Source organism: Megalopta genalis, chromosome 11 (assembly GCF_051020955.1).
Source record: "Megalopta genalis isolate 19385.01 chromosome 11, iyMegGena1_principal, whole genome shotgun sequence".
Classification (NCBI taxonomy): Eukaryota; Metazoa; Arthropoda; class Insecta; order Hymenoptera; family Halictidae; genus Megalopta; species Megalopta genalis.
The window spans coordinates 13,970,136-13,994,633 of NC_135023.1; positions in this window are offsets into that span (position 1 = coordinate 13,970,136).

The following is a 24,498-nucleotide window of genomic DNA, read 5'->3' on the forward strand; positions in this document are numbered from 1 at the left end:
TGGAAAGCGGAATCACTTTTCAGTATATCTTCGAAAACGACTAGCTCCACTATGTATTTACACTTGAATTTACACTTGATTAGGCTCGTTTATCTTAAGAATTATTTTTCTGTTAGCACACATTTCGAATTTACTCAGGAGCAGATTAACTGACGCTCGGTGCACATCCGTGTTCCCGGACGATTTTATTGTCATAAATCGAGCGTCACTTATATTTAAGTTCTCCGCGCTCCATTGACCGGAGATGTCCTCTCAAGTTTATGGGGTCACGTCGAAAGGAGGACTGGAATTCATCGGCTCTCGCTGGAATGTGGTAAAGGCCGGAATGAAGGTCGTACAAACGTCTCAACCGGTTGTCACTGTCTCCTCTTGGCCGTATTTCGAATCTAATGGAGTCTGTAAGTTGATGCAAAACATCTACATTTTTTTGCGATGACTGATCGAACGAAATATTACACGGTGCTGCGGTGAAGAAATCTGCGCACGCCGAACACCACGAATTCTTTGAATCTCTTATCTCTTAACGACACCTCATTTGCATTCATTAACGTTCGAGAACCTGCCGAACGTGTTCGTAAATTAACGTGAACAGTTTCGAGTATAATTGCCTGAAAAATTGGTTATCTGCTTTTACGGTTTACTGTTTATAATTGTCCCCGGCCGATTTATTGTCGAATGCGCTGTCGATTACTTTCGCGACTATACAATTGGCGATACTTCTAACTATTCTCAAATTTATTCGTCTGTTTTCCAAAACGCATTTTTGGAAATTTATTTAATTTTTAATTTAATTGATATATGATATATTTAATGATATTAATAATATAATAATATAATAATAAATAATATTATAAATAATAATAAAATAATATTTAATAATATTATGTAATATAATAATTATATTATATATTATATTGTAATTATATTATAAATTATATGATATTTATTTACTAATTTAATTAATTATTAAATGTAAATTTAACAGCACAACATATTTTAAGAGTGAAATAGTGACAGCAATTTATTTTATCTCATTGTTAAAAATTATTGTGTAATTAGGTGACAATTTAAATATACCCTGAGTATTTGAAACTTAATAATTAAAGAGTCAGATCAGATAATCAGCGATCCTTATTTTTCCTGGACCTTCCGCGAAGTTGGATGCCATGGAATTTTTACAAGTTATCCAGACACCCTTAAAACTTGCCAATTTCCTAATGCGAAAGCCTCACCGCATTATTGGAAACCCGTTAACCAGACACGATTACAAGTTTCAGCGAAAGTTTCTCAGCAAGTTCAATCGAAAAGCAGGAATCGAAGAATTCTACGCTGTCGACCCAGTTTTACCTTATTTTCTTAGAGTGATACCTCTCCTTTCTAGTCCGCAAAATATATACTTAATTCGTTCAACCAGAAAGATAAGATGTTCACACAAATTCATTAACGTTTATTACATTGCCGGTTACATTTCATCGTATAACAACTTACCACATTTTCACTGAATTTCACCAATCACAGAGTGTGATTTACAGCGTTTCACATCTTTCATATTTTCCTAATCTATTTTCTCTCTTTGTATAATCGTTAAGAAAAGAAACCTTTGACGTTACAGAAGTGTCGACTGTACTTCCTGAGCTGCTTTCAATAACGAATAACATTGGATCTGAATAATTGTACAAATCGAGAAGTTATTCACAATAAGGAATAATTGTTCTTTGAAGAAAATTGTACTCGAATATCACTTCGAATAAGTCACTCGACTTATTCACTCAGAATAAGTCACAGTCGAATAAAATTCTATTCGATTAATGTTTCGAATAAAATTTGATTCGAATAGTATTTCGAATAAAATTTGTTTCGAACAGTATCTCGAATAAAATTTGTTTCGAATAGTATCTCGAATAAATTCTACACATCAAATTTTATTCGTTATTCGACCAAAATATATTGAACCCTGCACTGTGTCAATTTAACACTAATTATAAAAAAACTACTTTCAATTTGTTTTTAAAGTTAAACGTTCCTCTCGACGAGAAGAAAAATCGCTGGACTCCTACCTTCTCAGATAACTATGAATTGTAATTTGCATAGAAATATCCGCTGAAATATTGAAATTTCTCCACAATGTTCGCGTATGCTGCAGAAACTTTTTGATATCGACACAAGGGTTGAAAATGAGGGGTGATTCGAGTGTAATACTGTAAAGGGAAGAATACAAACTGTCCGACGAGTGAACCAGATGCTCGGGAGGACGGGCCTGTCGTAATTTTTGCGCGGAAGGTTCCTTGAAAAATTGATTTCGATCAATTGATTATGCAAACGAGCGAGCGAGAGATAGAAAGAAACAGAGAGAGAGAGAGAGAGAGAGAGAGAGAGAGAGAGGGAGGCTGCTCTGTAGGGTCGGCTTGAATTGGAGCCTCCCTTGCGAATCGGCATGAAAACACTTGGTCGAATACAACGAACTGTCAAGCGAAGCACGTATGTTCCCTAATTACACGCGCGGGACGTGTGCGTACACCATTTCGAACAGGTCCGAGGCTGGGTACATCGGTTCGTTACGCATCGGATCGGGCTACAATTTACGTAGTCGTTCAGCGTGTCCCAACACGCTCGCACGCGTTAATCGTGACTTATTCCAATTCTTCAATTGTCCTCGCGCCAACGCTGCCAAATCTATTTAATCCCCGTCCGTTCTCCAGGACGATTCTACTCAAAGCGTGGCAAGCCGTTCAAAGAGGGATAATTGGATTTCAAGTTTCGACATTATGCGTCCCGCGAGCACGGAAATTCTGCCAGTTTTATTACGACTTAACCGTTACGGAATCGTTTCATTCGCTGCACACGCTCGTTGTACAGACGTGGACAAATACAGCGGTGTGGATAATTATAGGCTCGTTGTAACTTTTACATTTTTAGCGGCGACCACGATTTTGTATTTCACGCAAAGAACGCGAAAATAATTATGTGAATGTATTTACTTAAAATCGTAGCATATGGCATGATACTATAGAGAATTAATAGCTTCTCTTTGGCGACATTTTTATCATACTTTATAACAGGACACGATGCATTTAACACGATAAATGCAATAAATATAACTATGTGCGCGAACGTGTCAAACAAAAACCGAAGAAAATATCCTATTTTTATATTAGAAATGACAGAAAATAGAAAAATACAAATGTAGTTTTCTTTTTTAAATTTTGTTTAAATATCAGTCAAAATAAAAGTCTATAATTATGTACGCCACTGTAGTCGTACTTTTTAACGCGGACTAGCTTTTTTAATATTAGGCCAAACGAGTATAGTTTTGTCGAGGTGTCAGAAGGACTTTCTGCATAAAAGATACTATAAACAATTTATCGAGAACTTCGGACGTCACTTTAATGGGCACGGTGATCGACACATTTACCCTAACAATCCGCTAATTTCGACTTCTGTCGAAGTTCTGAAAATTATTGCTAATTATTTATGTACTCCACTCATGAAAATAATTTCGTAATAAACGTAAATACGTGAAACGTGTAATTTCGAAATATCCAGTATCCATAAACGGTTTCACAGCAAACTTCCGCTCCGCGCGAACACCGCGCAAGGGTGAAGTATATAACGCTCGGTAATCGAGGCCACCGAATCAATCATTGAAAAATTTACGATAGGTACTTTGACAAATTAGCTCGCCGTTTAGATGGTGCTCTAAAAGCACCGTTCGCAGGTGATTAATGATCAGCCGTGGACAGGCGCGTGTTTCTTCTGTAAATAGAGCTCGCTTAAAAATTCCGCGGGCGTCGCCGGCGAGCGAACTGTTTCCCGCGGAAAACTCTGCACAGGAATCCGAGTTATGACAGTTTCTAATTGACATGCCAGCGTGGTCGCGCCGTGTCGAGAGGAAAGTAAGATCGATTCTTAAGAAAGCGGTTACGCAGAAGCCGTGGTTTTCAGTGCATCCAGGATCGTGCTTTCCACCGTGACCACTTTCTTCGGCATCGTTTTGCTGACAATTAGCGGCACGCGCCGCGAAAACATCGTCGTTTATGTAACAATCCGGCGACAGAACGAACGATCCGGGTGACGATCGCGTTAGTGAACCCGAATATCGATGATCCGTGTAATAAAATATCGGAATAAGTTTCGGATTCCCGCCAGACGAACGAGGCGTTCCGTTTATGAGGCGTTTTGAATAATTGCGCGTCCCGTGGAATTAAGAGAATTTACGGAGTGATCCGGCGAGATGAGCCGAATTGATGCTACCAGCAACGATGTGAGTTAATTGTAATTTCATCCGATCAAGCTTGATTAAACTTGCTTGTATTTGGCCGTGCTTAACGACGCCCGTTCGTGATAAATTGGCCGCGCGCCGCGTCTAAACTTCTCGCACCTCCCAGAACCTGTGTACCTTCATTTATTACCGCTTTGAGCGACTGTAGAAGCACCGACTAAATGTAGAATTATTAATCGCGACCGTAATTCGCCCGGGGACGAAGAATTCGTGTTATATCGATTACATCGAATCCGAAACGACGAAGACGCTTTGTCTCTGTTCGTATGTGTCTACAATTTATAGCCACCGTTGTTGCGATACGACGAACAACAGGAACGAATCTGCTAAAACTGATACTAAGTTCTTAAGCAATGAAAATGAATACAGGTTTTACTTCCTCTGAAATTGTCGAATTAAGAATTATTTATCCTGATCAGTGGAACTTTCTGTTTCTTGCTTGTCTTCGCTGTTCACCTTTGGAGAATAAAAGTATGTATGTCTTAACATTGAAATCATACTGTGTTTTATAAAGCTGTAGTGTGACGCTTGGACGAATTTAACAATATGATATAGTATTTACTAAAATTCTTTAAATATACAGATCAGGACTTAAAATTCTGTCATTTTGAAGACGTTATAATAATTTCCAGAAAAAGTTTCAGAAGTTCCAGAAGTTCCAAAAAAGTTCCAAAAGTTCCAGAAATTCCAGAATTTCCAGAAGTTCCAAAAAAGTTCCAGAAGTTCCAAAAGTTCCAGAATTTCCAAAAAAGTTCCAGAAGTTCCAGAATTTCCAGAAAAGTTCCAGAACACTGCTCCTGGCCGATTATTCGATATCAAGTTCGACGCAACGTTCTAAGCTAATTTCAACTTCTCCGCGGTTCGAGCAATCAATAAATATCCGTTTATTAGAATTACAGAGAACGCGCTGTGGATTCTTCAATCGCCTCAAACCGATGCTGTAATCGACTAATTTTCTTTTGTAATTTCTAGCATTACACATAATGTGTAATTTTTGTAATTTTGTAATATAATTTGTAATTTTTCTTGTATTTTTCTTGTATTTTTCTTTCATCAATGTTATGTTTTTAGTTTTATGTTATTGGATTTGATCCGTCCATGCATTTACAAGAAAAATGAGTAAATAGAATTGAAAACGCTAGAAAAATTCAATGAATAGAGAAGTGTCAATACATTACTTTTATAAAATTATACTATTAAAATTATTAAAAAAGGAAGATATTTTGGAGTGTCTTCTGTTACTTATAATAAATAGAGAAAATTTTCATTTTGCATCAAAATCCGTTGCCTAATTATTATTCTCTCTCTCTCTCTCTCTCTGTAACAAACGGTTATCCCATCGATCAATAATAATAATAATAATAATAATAATAATAATAATAATAATAATAATAATATGATAATAATTATTATATTGTAATTATTATTATCATTATTATTATATTATTATTATTATTATCAATTTGTTTAATTAGTAGAAAATTACCGTCGAAAATAGTGACCGGCGCGTGTTTAATTGCGACGCGTCTTCTTCTGACTTTAATTAGCTCTTATTAAAAATATCTGTCGGTTCCGAACGCGGCGGCGTTATTAATACACTACGCGTGTTCGAAATGGATTGAAGCGGTTCCCGCAGATCCTGCGCTCGCAGTTATGACACTTCGTTAGAAAAATCGTGTTCGCGAGACTCGACAGAATAGACCACGATTTCCGCGACGCTTTAAGATCGTCGCTGGCTGCGTCGAGTTGCAATTTACGGAACCGTTTGCCACGTTTCAACGAGTTAACGCTACAGGCGGCAACGCAAGTCGCTCGTGTCTCGGTCTGATTAGGCTTGCTTATGCTTCATTAAATTCAGCAATGACTGCACGAAGGCAAATCAGGTTAGCCTGAACACACACGTACACACACATCCGGAAACGAGGAGTTTTCTTGTTCGTCGCCCTTCGCACGCATATTCTTACCAACCGACGACATAATTAATTTAACGGCGCTAGATTAATGCGTTCGTTGCAAACCGGATGACGGCGTATCGTCGTCGATCAGAAGACTAAGCGCGACTTTTGCTAGCACTTCGCAGCTAGGATCCAAAGTAAGAGTTATTTGAAAAGTTTTTGCGAAAGAAATTAGTAACGAAATTGTTGAAGAAACTACTTGACATAAAAGTATTTATTTTTTATTACAAGTTACTGAATACTTTGTCGTCGCCGATGACCATTATCGATGACGAAAATTCTATTTCGGTCATTTATAATAATTTTATTATATTGATTAGGATAATTTATTGGAAGTAACAGTTATTAAGGAAAATTTTAATTTTGTTTATCTTAATAAACGGAATTAGATTTTATGATGCGGCACCGCATTCGATCGAAACGATTTCCAATATCCACGCCAAAGCAATGCTTTTTCGAAGAACTGGAACTTCTTCCAACTTTCTGTCATAAGTCATAATTAAATTACTACTATAGTACTATTATATTATAATACTATAATTATTATATATATATATATATTACTATATTATTATATTATAATAATATAATATAATAGTATAAATACCTAATCTATTATATCTATTATAATAGATCTATTATATATAATATGATTATAATATTATATATAATATATAATATATAATAGATTTATTATAATTACCTAATACAATATTATAAATAACCTACTACTATCTATGACTAAAAATACTTGAATAAAAATAACAGTTATCATATAACAATTTCTTTACATTAATTATAACAGTTATTCCTGCTAAGCAGAATTTTTACTTTGAAAAAGCTCCTACAATTGCTTCGACACATTCGACATTATTATGCTGACTTTTTTCTCGCACGTACCCGTTAAAGCATTTTACCTTGCTGCGATAACAGAAATCTTAGCACATCACTGTTACATTCTCGAACGCGCAGAATTGTTAACAATCCCCTCGAAATCCGCGCTTTCTGCGCGAAACTTTCGCCAATTTATTGTGTTATACGTAATTTTGACCGAGGAACGTATTACACGACTTTCTCGGCTTTTCGATACTTAACCGAGCAGAAAAAATATCGACAACGAAAGACGAGAGAAAATCCGTACCGCTGATCGGTATCTGCTCGAGACTAACTGTCTACGCCTCGGCTGTATTTTATTGAAATTTGCATAGAACATCGCGATAATCTAATTACTCGGGGAATTTCATGTTAATCAGTTTCGAGTTTTAATAACGCGTCGGAGATATACGACTCATTAGCAGAATTAAAATTTCTCGAAATATTTGGTTCATTTCGTTTATTTGAGAACGCTGGAGCATCGGAAAGCTGTACAAAATTTCTGTCAACCAGTCAATGCTTTAGATTTCTGATCATATTTTGAACGTATTATTTTTATTAATTATTTCGTTCGTATCAGAATTAAATAGCAATTGACGTTAAATTTAAAAAAACGGCTTTGGGTCGAAATCCAGACTGATATTCTTATATTCTTACTAAACAATTATTGCTGTGCAAGCCACGATTAAAAAAATATATTAACACTTTATCGACCGCTAGCCTATTAATCGGCTTTTCGATTGCCAATGCTTATCGACCGATAGCCTATTAATCGACTTTTAGCTATCGACGGTTTTCGCTTCTTTACTGTTTTGTTAGTAGCTGACCTCCCCATATCCTTATGAATTATAATTATAATAATTATTATTATTTATTATTATTTTTAAAGGAATAAGCACAACACAATGAATAGCGAAAATTTAGCCGGTACTGGGAGCAAATGCGCGCGCGACTAAGCCAGTCCTTACTGAGTGGCAGCCTCAACCACGACCGGACGATAAAGTGTTAATTTAGATAATGCAACGATTCTCAAATTTCATTGACAATTGCCAATACCAAAAGTCGATGCAACAGTATCGATTGTATCTTTTCCCTTATTCGAGCATTCGAACAAAACATTTAATTGACGATTATTCAAATTAGTAATAGGTTCGATACTTTCAGATCACCGAGATCGCGTTGCAACAAATTGCAATTCAAAATGCAGGGAACCATGTATTACTACGATAAAACTATTTCTTTCGAAAAAATAGTCAATAAACTCGCACCGAATTATTTATTTACACGGTCGTTTTTCTGGCAACGTGGAAACGTTTTTTACCACAATCGAAGCCGCCAAATAATTACGGTTCTCGTAGAACCGCCCACACCGCAATCTACATGTCCTGTAATTTTAAAGTACGCTTTGTTCTGTGCGATATGTGGCGGACAGAGTTTGGAATTACAAAACAACGTTCGTCGATGTAACAGGAACGCGGTTCGCGAGCTGTGTCTACTTGTTCTCCACGATTATGAGATATGTACGTGCCGCAGCGACGATATGCAGTGTCGGTAACGCCTGATATCAGCTTATCGATCTCTGTTTTACGAGTTTTCATCGATGCACTCGAAACAGCACGACAACTGTACTAGTTACGGCCGCTGGCACGGTCGCGCGCCAGCATTTCTACTTTATTATCATCATCAGACTGCGACGGGCGGCGGCTTCGCGCGCGCATATTTGCAACGATCGACCATTTCGCTTGACATTTTCATTTTTCGCGCGGCTCCACACTTCTTTTCTCTACGTTCCATTTTATTTTGCTTTAGCCGGCAGGCAACGAGGCTTGTCGGGGCGGCGATTGTTCGCACGGCGCGCCTGAAACGTCGCGCGATTTTGTCCGCGGAAGTATCGCGGGAGTTAGCCAGCCGGCAGAGGAAAAATGCCGGCAATCTATGCACCTGGTAGAACAATAAATAGGTTCAATCTGCGTTGCGTAAGTGGGCTGAATGAGCGTTGTTCGGGAACTTTATCGGCCGCCTCCCCGCCCGGAGTGCGCACGTCAGATAAAACGGTCGAAGGAATTGCGGCTCTGTTCTAATGTACGCGTTCAATGCACGGGCATTAATTAAAAGCGAACGAAATTAAACTCTGGCCTAGCTTACCCGATTAAATGGATTATGCAGTGCCCGCCATAGCGTGTACGTGGGCGCGTCATAGCGCGTCGACATTCTTTTCGGCATCATTTACACGCGGATGTAGTGCTTGCGGACAACTGCAAGCAAACGTGACTGTCCTTTTTTTGTTAAAATAGTTAATGCGCTAGTTACTTATAAGGGGATTCCGGGGAAGATGGATATATTTTCTAAATGCTATAAGTACTGTAATCAGAGAGAGAGAGAGAGAGAGAGAGAGAGAGAGAGAGAGAGAGAGAGAATTATTATTATAAGAACAAACATTTTAATTAGCACTATAAGGAGAATTGTGAAAGCAATTCTACGAATAAAAACGTATTTCTCATTAAACTCTTGCTCGTATTATAAATTTCTCGTGATTGTAATATTGACTATAGTACAATGTCAATAAGAGCAAAATAAATAAGATAGCTCCCGTGCTTTAAATATCCAACGTGTTCGAATTATCGCGTGCCACATCGAAAACGTTCTGAATGACCGCCGACGCCTCTCGCATCGCAGGACTCCTCGCATTATAAATTCGTTCACCACGGTAACGGTAACCTCGGGAGGAAAGTATAATAGAAGATAGAATGATAAGTTCTTAAATATACGATGCCTCCCTAGAATTTTTCAACAAATCTTACGAAACGACCGCTGCAAAACAGATTCCGCAAAGGCAGCTGAAACTGGAGAGTGGTGCGCGTAACGGCGAGATTCCTGTTGAGAGATTCCCTGCATTATTACTATCTGTGATTCATCGTGCTAGCGTAACTGAGAAACACGAGGGCCCTTTAGTCAGTAATATCATGAACTAACTTATACAATAAGATGCATTGCTCAAGTTCGCAGTATCCGCAGCACTTCGCGGTCGAACTTTTAGAACTGTCTCACACGGCTTCCATATTTTGCGCGGGCACAACGATGTCGGAACTACGGAGAGATCATTGTACACAGTTTTTAACGAATTTTTTTTTCGGTGTATCCCCCCGTCCGTGGAACTCCGCGGAGAGTTCCGTAGCATTCAGAAATATTCCTAACTTTTAGCAACGCTGGTTAAACACGAAGTCAAATATCCTGTTCAAACATCCTGCGGTCTTCCTCTCTGTTTACCGCGGTGAATATTTCTAGTAAATTCTCGAATTTTAGCGAAAGCTATCAGCTCCATGTAATCTAATTGTTTATACTGCGTTGTTGAAACAGTTCAGGCCGTGATTCTGTTACGACGAAGTCGGCGAAATATTCACCATTACTGAAGAATTCGTGGAATTTAAAAAGGAAAAATTATATTCTCGCTTACTCTCTCTCTTTGTGGAAATAATTATCTTTTAAATTAAAGTTTTATTTAATCCTGTAGTAAACGTAAGTAAAATTTGGCAGGAAAACAAACATTTTTCGTTACATTATAAAAACATAACTTTTAACATTGAAATTTCACTTTTCCCTGTAAAATTTGATTTTCATTTCACCAATTCGTGCTGCTATACGTAATATTGCTATGCATAATTAACGTATGCATAATTAATAATGTTATTTTAGTCGGGTATATTATTATTTTGTCGCATTATATTTCTATCAAAATTCTTTTTATTCAAGTAACGTTGTTTTGACTGGCGGAATTCAATTCAATTCAATTCTATTCTACGGTTGTTTCATTTGTTTATGCAAGTTTGCACGGTAAACAAGATCTTGGTTCGAATGTTATACAGATAAGAACCGCGTTAATTTTACAGCGTGCTAACTCGTTATCGCGGGCCGTAGTGAAACAAGCGGGTAACGCGAATCTCAAGAGGAGGGTCGAAGGTAGCAGCGATCTTCGGTCGTATCAACTTGTGACGTTAACGTCTTACAAGTTGCGTTTATCCCACATGGGTTTGACAGGACCGGTGATGGATACGGTGCAACCCCCGGGAGGCAAGGTCGCCCCTACACGAAGGGAAATCCAGTCAGGGACCGTGGCGGCGAGGGACGCCACCCCCGCGCCCGATGCTGCAATATTTTACGGCTTATTTACTTTTCGGCGACGCCGGAGCCCCGCGAACGGTCACGTGCCTGGCTCTTTCACGGCGGAGGAACGCGAGTCGATAAGAGGAAAGTAATGGATACAGTATTTGGCCGGGAAATTTATTCGCGCCCGAACGTAGACGGGCCCCGGAGCAACGGGGCCAACGTTATTGAAACCTTCCTTTCGATCTCGCGCCGCGAACAAAGGGACTCGTATCGTCGCTGCTCGAGAATGGAACAGCAAGGAGAGAGAGAGAGAGAGAACCGAGGAAAACGCTCCCCGAAATCTTGTTTTGTTTCCTCCCGGCAGTCGCGGGGACGAATCACGATCACCGTCATGTAAGGTGGAAAGTACCTATTATGAAACGCTTTTCAGAGGGTGCAAGATTATCGTCGATTTCATTGCAACCGAGAAGCGTTATTATTTAATATTTATTAGGTAGATGTACCTGTTATGAAATGCGTTTATTTAATCGATATTACCACAATTTAAGATCAATCAAATCAAATTTCTATTGAAAATTAGTCATGATCAAAAATGTATTAAAATTTAAATCTAACCAATACTAAGACAATATAAAAAATCTTTCCAGTTGAAGCTGTATTAAATCTTTATTACAATTAAACACTACAATAAAAATGTATTTAATTGACGATAGTAACTCCCATTGATATTCAGACACCTTTTAAAGCATAATAGGTTATTGAAATTGAAATTGAATTTGTTGGGGATGGTAGAGTGGCTAGTATACTTTACACTGACTAAAATACTTTTTTTTTTAATTAACCCTAGAAAGATAACCATATGACAACGTACGTAAAAGATAACCATACGCTTCAGAGGCGCATGCTTTTCTAAGGCGTCAATTTTATACTAACAATGGATATTTATTTAAGTTAATCTAGTCATTTTAAAGGTTTGGCACTATTGTAAAAATAAAATGCATTTATATTATATTTTTTTATATTTTAAGTAATTTTAAACTTAAATCACTAGACCTCTATGAAAAATTAACAAAAATCAACAGTCTTCGCAGGCGCCTCTGCGACGTAGGTTATCTTTCTCGGGTTAAACAGACGTGAGAAGGTACAACAATATCTATTGGTAGAAATATTTTCGGAAGCGCAGTCCTATATAAATATAGGATCATTTAAAAATTGTTTTTAACGTTCTCACAGTTCGATATAGTGACTGATACTTCAATTGAATAGCATTGTGCGACGATTCATTTCCGGAGTCAGGCTCGACTGCGGCTCCAATTTTTAAGGAATAGTTACTTTCGGAAAATTAAATTCAAAAATATCGATTTTTCTAGGTTCCAGACTGGAGCACCTCTTTAACAAACGAATATAAATAACGGAAACAGTTGTCGCAGCGAATCTGTTACGATCGCAGCAAACTAGCAGATTTTCTAACGGCACTGTACACCCGGCGAAAAAATATTTTCCGAAGTGCAGAACGCGGATGGAAAGGAAACAAGAGATGGAAGTGGAAGATATCGTGGAATCAGACGGACACAGTCGAGCGCGCGAAGTTATCGATCGATCATCCAATCATTCTGGATTAGAGTAAACAGTTTTTTCGGCAGGTATTGCGGATGTCGGTGTTAATGCAACGAGCGGAATGATGGGGAGGGATCGTGCGGGACGGAACGAGCCGACGGAGATGTTGAATCGACCTTACATCTCGTCATCCGCGAACAATCCACGTGGAACGTACACATACGTGTATAATACACATACAAGATATACATATACATATACACATATGTATATACGTTTGCATAACTGTTTCCGTACGGGAGAAGATAGGCTTTCATACGACGAGAAGAAACCAAGATGAGAACCAGGCTGGCTGAATCGAAAGCTTTTTCACGGTGATGCACATCGCGTGTTGCCTCTGAAAGTAGCGATGGGCTTTAGAGCCTGCAGTCCCCGAAACTTCCGATCAAACTATTCCTTAAAAATTGGAGCCGCAGTCGAGCCTGAATCCGGAAATGAATCGTCGCACAATGCTATTCAATTGAAGTATCAGTCACTATATCGAACTGTGAGAACGTTAAAAACAATTTTTAAATGATCCTATATTTATATAGGACTGCGCTTCCGAAAATATTTCTACTAATAGATATTGTTGTACCTTCTCACGTCTGTTTAATTAAAAAAAAAAGTATTTTAGTCAGTGTAAAGTATACTAGCCACTCTACAATGTCCAACAAATTCAATTTCGATTTCAATAAACTATTATGTTTTATATCTCCTCAATTTATTATAATTACGACGGAAAGAAATACGGGAAACTCTCCCTCAGATTGTGCACAAAAATGGACAATTTGGGAAGAGAAGGCACGATTATTCGAGTCTTACGGTTCGTTTTTATAATTGTTAACAATCGGTGACTATAAAAAGGAGCCGCGAGGCTCGAATAATCGAATCTCCTCTTCCAAAATTGTCCATTTTTTGTGTTTAATCTAAGCGTCACTTAGGAAGAATTTACTGTACATTTTTACTTAATTTAATGCAATTTATTTAGAAGATGTTTATTTCGCATAAAGATTCCAATTATAATGACAATTGAGAATTTAAACTATTGTTCTCGGTTTCAATCCTCCTCGCAGCAGCAGTCTATTCAAATCTCAAGCCAGAAGGAAATTTGTTCGTCTAATCGGCGGAGTTGAAATCCTTGCTCCCATCGCTACCAAATGCCCGGTTTCCCGACTCCCTTTCGCCCCCTCCTTGCTCCATTAAATATCTCTCTTTTACTGTCTCCATTAGACGCATCACAATCTCAGAATGGTGGGTGTCGCCCGTGCAGAAACAATAAAACGTGAGACGGGGATTTGAACACTAGAGACTCCGCTGCGGATCCAGAGGTTTACGTAACGAGACATCGTAGGTGAAAGAGAGATGGGTGACACTTTGGAAAACGTTTCCCAAAATAAACGCAGGAACCGTCACCGCAGCAATTATAATATTGTAGAATATAAGAGAATTTTCGAAGTCCCAACCGACTACGATTTCCAAAATATTCATGCGGATGACGGAATTATTAAAAATTAAAAAATTGAGATATTAATTCTTAAAACGCGTCGCAGCTGGTTCAGGACCAACTGGAGCCGACTGTGATGATATTTTCAGCGTGTTTTCGTAAAACAAAAACTGTCTACGTTGACTGTAAAAACGCGGGTCAGATGAAAACGTCTTTGCTCTTTCAAATAGATGTGAAAATATCTTCGAATTTCTTCAAAGGTCATCAGAATTTTGCTTTCGCGCGGCCTGTTCCTTCAATAAGCCATGAGAAATATTGGAACTTTAATATCGCCGGTACCGTTTTCACAGCTAAGTAAGTTCGGAACGTTCTTAAGACATCTGTGGAGCCAGCTGGAACTTACAAAATATCCTGCCATTAGTTTCATCCTCGAGCAGCCAGCTAAATCTTCGAAGTCGGGCATCCTACTTTCCGACAGATAGCGTCCGTACTTTCTGCAGCATAATTTCGGGAAGTTGACTTTCAAGTGGACACGTATCCACGGAACGCGTTCCTTGAAACTCAAGCAAATTCGCCTGGTTTCCCACGAGTTTCCGCGTTTCGTGCCGCAAGTCCTGATACAGTCGGCATGAAGCATCGTGGGCCGTGGCCGATTAGCATACGATTTAAAATCCGCTCGGAGGCCACGTGTTATTAATACGTTACTTTGCATAATGCATGATGGAAGAGTGACCCGTTCTTTTCTTCCTCGTTCGTGATCTAGCCCGTTCGTCTTCGTCGCGGCGGGGGATCGTGGACGGAATTCGGAGGTCCTCTCGATCGGCTCGGAGACGTTTAAAAGGTAAAACCACGCTGGTACGTGCCCGCGCAAAAGTCGCCGGGAAGGACAACCGGATTCCTCGAGTCGTTAAGTAATGATCGAGCCTTTTCTTTTCTTTATATCCGCTCGATCCGCTGTTATCTGTTTGATTGCTTTTCTCCCACCTCTGCGTTGTTTACACCCCTTCGGCTGTGGAATTCTTCTCGCCGTTTCTTTCACGACCGAACGGACGGTTGACACTCGCCAAAAATAATATTTGGAACGACAGAGGTAATTTTCATTTGGAATGAAAATAAAAAAAATAATCATTCCAAGTAATTCATTTCGAAACGTTTATTTTCAATGCTGTTATGCACGAATAAAAAGATATCGATGCATTCGAGACAATAGCAATTTCTGATAATAAATCCTTTCGTTGTTCTTCTATGTAATATATAGTATATAATTATACAGGGTGTTCCACAATTATTTTAACAGCCGAAAATGAGGGGTAGCTGAGGTCATTTGAAGCAACTTTTTCCTTTGCGAAAATGCAATCTGCGGCTTTGTTTACGAGTTATTAACGGAGGACACTGACCAATGAGAGGTGACGGCGCGAAGTTCGAGAGCCCGCAGCACGAGGCTTTGACAGATGATCGGGACGGACTCGAGTCGCGTTCGAAGTATTGAACAAATCACGAAGCGAGAACTTTCCGGATTTTTTTTTACTACGTAACAGTGATATTTTTAAGAAAAACGCTGTTCACCTTTACTTTAGAACGTCTGAAGAATATTTACTCATTTTTCGGACCCGAAATAGTAAGTAATTTAAGCGTGACGGCCGTTTTAATTTTCTAGTGTAAGGTGTTTAATTTTCTAAGCAAGCTGTACAGTGAAGATTAACAAAGTACGTAAATGATATTTTAATTTAAATAATTCCGTGTCCGAACACAGTTCAACGAATGATTCGCAAAGCTAATTTAATAAATAATAATCGTGTTAAAGGACATAAGGGATATGTTTGTTAGAGAAATATGAAGAATATTATCAATAACCTTGACACAAACTTGATATAATCTTGACATGACCTTGACATAACCTTGACATGACCTCAAATGACCTCAGCTACCCCTCATTTTCGGCTGTTAAAATAATTATGGAACACTCTGTATACTACATATAATATATACTATATAATACATAATATTATAAATAATCCTGCAAATCATATGCAGAAAAAAGATTCCATTCGAAGAAACTTTGAAGCAAAATTCACTTTCTTATGCAAAAGAGACACCGTACGATTGAACCACACTGGCAATTTTCATCGAATAAATTTCCAGCAGAAATCTAAAGAAAGCTTTGATGTAATCTCGTTCGCTGACAAATAAAATAAAAAGAGCTGATCTGAAACACGATCTTTAAATGCTCATACGGTCATACGAATGCCAGTAATGAATCAGGACGGTGAATTTCATCGTGGGTTCGAGTAGAAGCCAGTGAACGTCGCCGAAAACGAAACTGCTCGAACGATTCAGCGAAAACTTCGAAACTCGTTCAATTCAAGCTATTTCCATGTTAATAAAACCGTTCGCTCGTTAACAACCGTAACCCGTTAAGCTTCCTTTAAAAAAAGGTGGTCTGCTTGTGAAATTTCGGTATTAACCGAGCAAGCGGAATGGACACGAGGGAATTACGCCGTCCCCGTCCGTGTAAATACAAGCTTACGGGAACTTACAAAGGGAATAAGCGCGAACATTAAACTGAGAAAAGCGTAATGGAGACATTTCGTGTGTAATGCCCTGATTCAGGTGTCCCTAATGTGTCCTACATCGCGTTGCACATTTCAATGGACACTTATTTCGTTTGAACGCGGATGGCTGGTCGCCGTAATGGAGAAACTTTCTGCGGGCACGCCGTTAAATCTCATTCACCGATAATCACGTTTCCTAATATTTTTCTTATCAACGATCCTCTGTGTCCTTAACGCTAGATTCACGGATCGTCCAGACGTCGTTCCGTCCAAAAAATAAACATATATTTATATTATTAACACCTGATAAAAATATTCCATTAAATAAATCGAATGTGTATCGTTATTATGAGACTCCGGATTTTATGCATTAACCCTAGAAAGATAACCATATGACAACGTACGTAAAAGATAACCATACGCTTCAGAGGCGCATGCTTTTCTAAGGCGCCAATTTTATACTAACAATGGATATTTATTTAAGTTAATCTAGTCATTTTAAAGGTTTGGCATTATTGTAAAAATAAAATGAATTTATATTATATTTTTTTATATTTTAAGTAATTTTAAACTTAAATCACTAGACCTCTATGAAAATTTAACAAAAATCAACAGTCTTCGCAGGCGCCTCTGCGACGTAGGTTATCTTTCTCGGGTTAATAACAAAAATTGATAGGTTAGGTACAAAACTGAGAAAACATTAGACAAATTTGCGGACGTTCATACGTTATCTTCAACTTATCTCTTATTTATCTCAACTATCTTATCTCTTTATTTTGCATGAAGGTACACAGTCTACTTTTTATTCGCGCATTCCATGCGAACAAACTTACCACTATTGATACAGACAAATGAAATGATAATACTTCCATGTATGTATAACTATTCCGCCATGCGTTTCTAATATACAAATAATACTATTATTTAACATTAATAGTAAAAATTTATTCTCGAAAGGTATCAGCAGATGTACAAATATTTTCAGACGATAATATAAAAAGGCTACGACTTCAACAAATCTAAAAGAATTTATACATACATTCCTGAAAATGATTTCTAGACAATTAATTGCTTGTATTTTGTAGAATTATGTAAATTCTAGAAAAACAAATGAGAAGTTCGGAAATCGAATTTTTATTTAGAAAGAAATAAGGACACGCGCTAACGATTTCAGGTTTTCATCGATGCAGAGATTTCGTTCACGTTCGTCACAACGAACACAGTCATTATTAATAATCGTTGCGCTGCTACGACCTCACGTTTCCTTTGTGCGATTACCATACGTCAACGAGGCAGACTCCAGAGAGGAATACCCTCTGCGAAACCTTAGTAAATACATTGAGAGTCCAACGCTCCGAATGTACGCACTCAGGTGTCTGTAATGTGCAGTACGCTTCGCTGTCACTTTATCCGCCACTTATTTTGCCGTGAAACACAGACACATGCGGAACTGTGACGAATGTCCACATAGTATCCGCTAATTCTAAATAGAGTGCAGTCTCCTGTATTCGAAATTCCATTTTTCGAACACTCTAATATCCGAATATTATGCTATTCGAATGTCCCATTATTCGAATAGCGTTCTGTGGCAATAGTTACTTTACAGAATTAAAAATTTAGAATTTAACAGAATGAACAGAACTAAACAGAATTAACAGAACTTAATGACATCGTTGCACTATTTGCAAATTATTCAAATTATTAGAAGAAACAATTTATTATTATTCAGTTTCCATTTCTCATAATCGTTTTGGACAATTTTTATTTTGCATGAAGATCAGCAGTCTAGTTACAATCAGAAGAATAACTGTCGATTTGATATTCTTTCGGGAAGCAAAGAAAATGAAAGGAGCGTCATTAATCGACCGAAAAATCTCATCCCTATCAGAAGTGAATCGTTTGAACGAGCACGCGAGTAATAAGAAATCCGACATTTCTGTTGCATCTGTCTTGATTCGCGGCCATATACATATAGCGAAGCTGTCAGTAGAACATTTCGATCAGTGATAAAGCCAGATGGTAACTTCGTTTCCCGCAAATCGCGAATATTCGCGGGATTACGCGGAAATTCTGATATTACCGGGGTCACCGGTGCTCGAGAGAATCCGTAAAATTGGAAGAAGATCATCAGCGTAAACCTCAATCTGGTGGCGCTGGGATCCTCCTAAATTATTGAAATCGCCCACGTTAAACCGCCCGCGTTTGGCGTAATAAATCCTCGCGAAACGTTGGAAACTGGCGCGACGGTTACGCTTGAGACGGGACGTTGAATCGTTTTGAAATTTTAAGGGCTGTTCAGCTGGCATGTTGGTACACAAGATCGAATTTTTTGAATTTAATAAGCTCGCTAGCGTGGTTATATGAGCAGTCAAAATGATAACGAATACTAGCAGTGTGTGGAGGGTAGATCATGCGAATAAATGGAAACCAAGATATCTTGATTGTATTCGCAGAATCGATTAACGAACTCTCATTATATTCGAGTCTGGCGCGATATTATAGAGCATATTGTTAATAGATTGTAATGATTTCGCGGTAGATTTAATTTTCAGGAAACGAACATAGTCTTTCCAGTCTCCAGACTTCCTTGGCCTGAAGAGGGGGATTCGTGTAAAAGACTTTTACAGAAGCTTCAAATTAATTCAAGGTCTCTCTCGAAAAGATTGATCGATAAGATCGATAATTCTATCGGAAGAACCGATTGATAGATCGAATTGCAACCATTGGTCCGAAGAGTGGGCAGGAAAGGTGTCCGGGAGAGGAACTGCCGGCAATTAGCGTCCGGTCTGTACGCAGGATCACGCACACGCTTAAGGCAGAGGTAGAGACAAGGAGATCGCGTTACATAAGGTTTAGCAGACATATTGTCGGTTGAATGTTCCATCTACACGATCTCAGTTCGCACAAAGCCCGGCGGCACGGTGTTCGCCCCATCCTCACCCCCACCTATGCGACTCCAGCGAGCGAATCTATGTGTGTGTGTGTGTATCGTTCAACCACCGGGATGCACCTAAGCAAGCGTTATCTGTTCGTGCACGTGTTGGTTCGTACCTGCGCAAACACGCGGGCCACAGTGCGTCACGGAACGCAGAAGGGGCCAGTATAAATATTGTCGCTTGACTATTTAGTTTCTGACGATTAATTGAAATTTTCGCATGTTTCGTTAACCCGACAGCACAGCACTCGTGAACCTCTGAAACGAAAGTACCAACCTGGGGTGCTCACGGACTATCGGAAAGAAGTGACACTTATTGGTGACACGATTGCACTGCGGATTTTTATGCAAAATAAGCATTGTTCGTATCGATTGCGGGATACACTAACTAAGTAAACGTTCATTTAACCCTAGAAAGATAACCATATGACAACGTACGTAAGAGATAACCATACGCTTCAGAGGCGCATGCTTTTCTAAGGCGTCAATTTTATACTAACAATGGATATTTATTTAAGTTAATCTAGTCATTTTAAAGGTTTGGCATTATTGTAAAAATAAAATGCATTTATATTATATTTTTTTATATTTTAAGTAATTTTAAACTTAAATCACTAGACCTCTATGAAAAATTAACAAAAATCAACAGTCTTCGCAGGCGTCTCTGCGACGTAGGTTATCTTTCTCGGGTTAATTGCTTAACGATTTTGATGATAACAATAGTAATAATATTATTTATGTGATCAACGGGAGAAATTTCCTTGCGTTACAATGACAGCATATCAAAAAGAAATAAAGAAAGATGAAAGGGGATGATACGATAAAAGAAAAGATACAATAGAAAATAAGGTATATATGAGCCGTTTATTTTGAAAGTGGCATAAGTCACTTTACCGTAATAAAAAGTGGTGATTTTTTAATGTTTATACGAAATTATTTATACTGAGAAAAACATCAGTATCCTGAGCTAACAAATACAAGTAAATCTTCTCGAAAGTTAGCATCCATATTTTTAAAAAACGTGTTAAAACGCAAACCCTTAAATATATCGACTTAAAAACAAAGTGACTTATGCCACTTTCAAAATAAACGGCTCATATGTGTAAAATAAGGTTTATATATGTACAAATACTTATATACTTATATATTTAAAATATATATATTTTTTATGCCTCTTCATTGAATGTATTGTTCATATAAACACTTGGCAAAATTCTTCTGGTTACTTGGAATCACGTTCCATTTCACTCGTGCCATCTCGTTCTGATTCGCACCCCACGGCGCATTCAGCTAATAAATTTTGGTCCGGAACTATGTTATTAAAAGTCTCGTTCACGTTTTTGTAATATCTCGCGCGGAGTACATGTTGCAAGTGGTAATATCCTCGATAGTTCGTCGCCAGTTACAACCGATGCAGTGCATGTACCGAATTTAAAGTCGCGCTAGCAGGGGCGCGCAATGAAATCTATCGAAATTTAGTATTCGTTTTAGGACGGACGTTGACAAATTTCTGCCCGGGCTCGAATGGAACAGCAGCTCGTTCCTGCCGGGGACATAACTTTTCATTTGAAGCAATGCCTCTTCGAAAACGATCGCAAAGTCTTTTCAATCCGGGACATTCGTCTACCCGGCGTCGATGTGTAATTCAATTTAACCGGTGTTAAGCGGACACCTTAACGTTTTTGCCAATTCGTCGCGCACATATGGAAGCCGTAAAAATCCTTCGTTCCGCAGCACCATGGCTTCTCCCTATAAATATATCCCGATTGCACGGAACGAACTTTTGCGCACGGAATTGTAAACGCGGGAATAACGGGAACTATTCAATATCGGTTCTCCGTTTACGATAAATCAATTGTTTACCGAACACCCAACATTATCCGTTTATTGGCAAATGTGGAATATCAAAAAAGGGAAACACGAGCTTTCGAATTATCAAAATATATTGTCCATTTCATGTGGATTTTTTTTTTGTAAAACACTCGCATGCAACTTCCAGTACTCGATAAATTCGACTGAATATTGCGAAATGATAGAAAAGTAATCGAAATTAACAATGAACGATCGATATTAACAATTGGTGGTCACTTAAACCTTACAATTATCAATGCGGATTCATAACAATTTCTCGTTGTATTTTGACTCGATTGAATCACAGAAATTTTTAATTTTCATGCAGGTTTATTTTCTATTTCGTGAATTAGTTTGCAAGCGTATAAATTTTGCACAGGAATCGACAATTTAGGGAAAAATATTTGTCGACGGACAATTTATTTAAATAGAAAGATTTGATTTAAAATTGACTTAAAAAAGAAAATTAACTTTCGTAGAGAGTTAATTTTATTCTTCGTAGACTCATTAACGCGGCATTGTTGGAAATTTAAATCAGTCTGCAGTTGCAGAGTGCAATAACTACGAAAAAAGGAAGGGGTTAATAAAGCATCGTGCCTGTTATTCTGTTTGTTCATAAATCTCGATAACAAATGGTCAGCAATGAAAAAAACAGCGAATTTTCATCGCGTCACCGTACTAGGCTTCGGGTGGAAAAAATAAATAGCCGTAAATTTTCGCTGCAGGTTAGCGAAATTATCGTCGGTGAATCGCTGCACGAACAACAAATCGTAAATTGCATGCGTTGCATGTTTAAAGATTCATTAATATTATTCACAGGATTTCTCGTTTGATTAATTAGTGAACAACTGCAATAATCAATATTTGGAATTACAAATATTTTGCCGCGATATAACTGAACATTTGGCAAAGAAAAATTAAAAATTAAATTTCTTTTTCATAGTATTTATAAGAAATTGATCTATCATGATTTTTATATAATTTATAATATAATGATAATGTAAGTACAAGTAACATAATGATTCGATTCAATTATTAAAAAAATTATAATAATAATGATTTCAATTTTAATTTTAGATGTGATATTATCATTTTCTTTCTTATTAATATTAATAATTTAATTCTTCGCGAGTAGATGTTTTTATATTATTGATTCGATTAGAATTTATATTATTTAATATTTTAATATTAGTTTTTATATTAGGATTATCAGAGAAAGAAAACAATGATCGAATATTTATGTTTATTTTAATTATAGGATCTTCCGAAAGAGTAATTGGAATTATTTTAATAATTAGATTGGCTCATGATTTAGGGGATTTAAATTTAAGAGCTTTGAATCTAAAGTGATAATTAGGGGGTTAGGAGAGAACCAAAATATTTTTGGAATTTATTTTGGTAATTTGTTAATATTATTGTATTGTAAAAATGATATAAATAATAAACGTTTCTTCTACTGTACTTTCTCAGTTTAGTCACCACTGAAACGTCTAAATATTAACAATTCGTTGAAAATCGAAAATTCGCGAGTACTTTTTGGAGCCACTGTATAGATTTGAAAATGATTCCGTATCTATCACCTCGCAATCGTTAGGAATCTCAAAAATGTCCTTTCTCCGCGCCGGTGAACGTATTTGTCGGGGTGTTCGTGTGTCTCCTTGGACACACACGTGTAATACGCCGCACCCTTCGGTAAGAAATGCCAAGAAAATGTTCCGGCACCTCTCGATGGGAAACCACAGGAAGAAAAGAGATTCGCCATGAGTCACCGCAGATTTATGAAGTTGTCGGGACGATCGTATTCGCTCCGCATAGATCCGGTTGACTTTGCCCTCGACAGCCCTTCAGGAGCGGACATTTTTGAACCCCATGAGGTCCAGACGGCTGATACCGTGTTATCAAATGTTATCAGTTTTTGCTGAGAAGAAACACTAAATCCTCGAAACTTTCTACTGAAAAATTGTTTAAATCTAAAAAATTGTCAAAACTACAAGTGGAGAGTGTTTTATCCGAAACAGAACATCTAATACTCTTATTTAACTATAACGCTACAACAAGCGTTATTATGATATGTAATCCCAATTAAAATAAGTTCCATGCTAATTGAAAATTTTCAGAGCTCAAGGTCATTTGAAGATCACACAATTATGACGGATTAACAGGATGAAGTAGATAAATAGGTGGTAAGTCTTACGTGAAACACTCTGTGCATCCTGCAATTTCTTGAATCTGAATATAAATCTAAGAATATAAGTTCGTTATATATATATATAAGTAAAATATAAGTTCGTTATATATATATATATATATATATATATATATATATATATATATATATATATATATAGAGAGAGAGAGAGATTTATATATATTGTAATAGACACATAAAATCGGATTTTATGACCAAATACTATAGTTTTATGTATATATTATTTTTTTTATTTTATTTTTTTTTTATATATAAATTATTATATGTCTATATAATATTATATATTATTATATATATATTACAAATATTAGTAAAAAGTTCGGAAGAATTTAAGGACACTGTTATAGCCCCCTGACCTTACTAGAATTTATAGAGGAAAAAATGAAATTCTATTCCATATCAGCTACATTCGGTATGCCAGTTTCTAAATAATTAGCTTATCATTATAATAATATGTTCTTCGAAGAAGACAATTAACAGAAATACAGACGAAATAATAATCTGATTTAAATCATCAAAACCACGTTTAATAAATTTGAAAGAGTTATTAATCGAGCTTCTTGGACTAGATGCGAAGTATCAATAATTTAAAGAAAGCGAAACATTAGTCGGTAGATTCGTAAATCGAAGCAACATGTAACAACATCTAGCGTCGAATTTGGGCACTAACGAAACAGAGGTATTAAAATATCTTCCA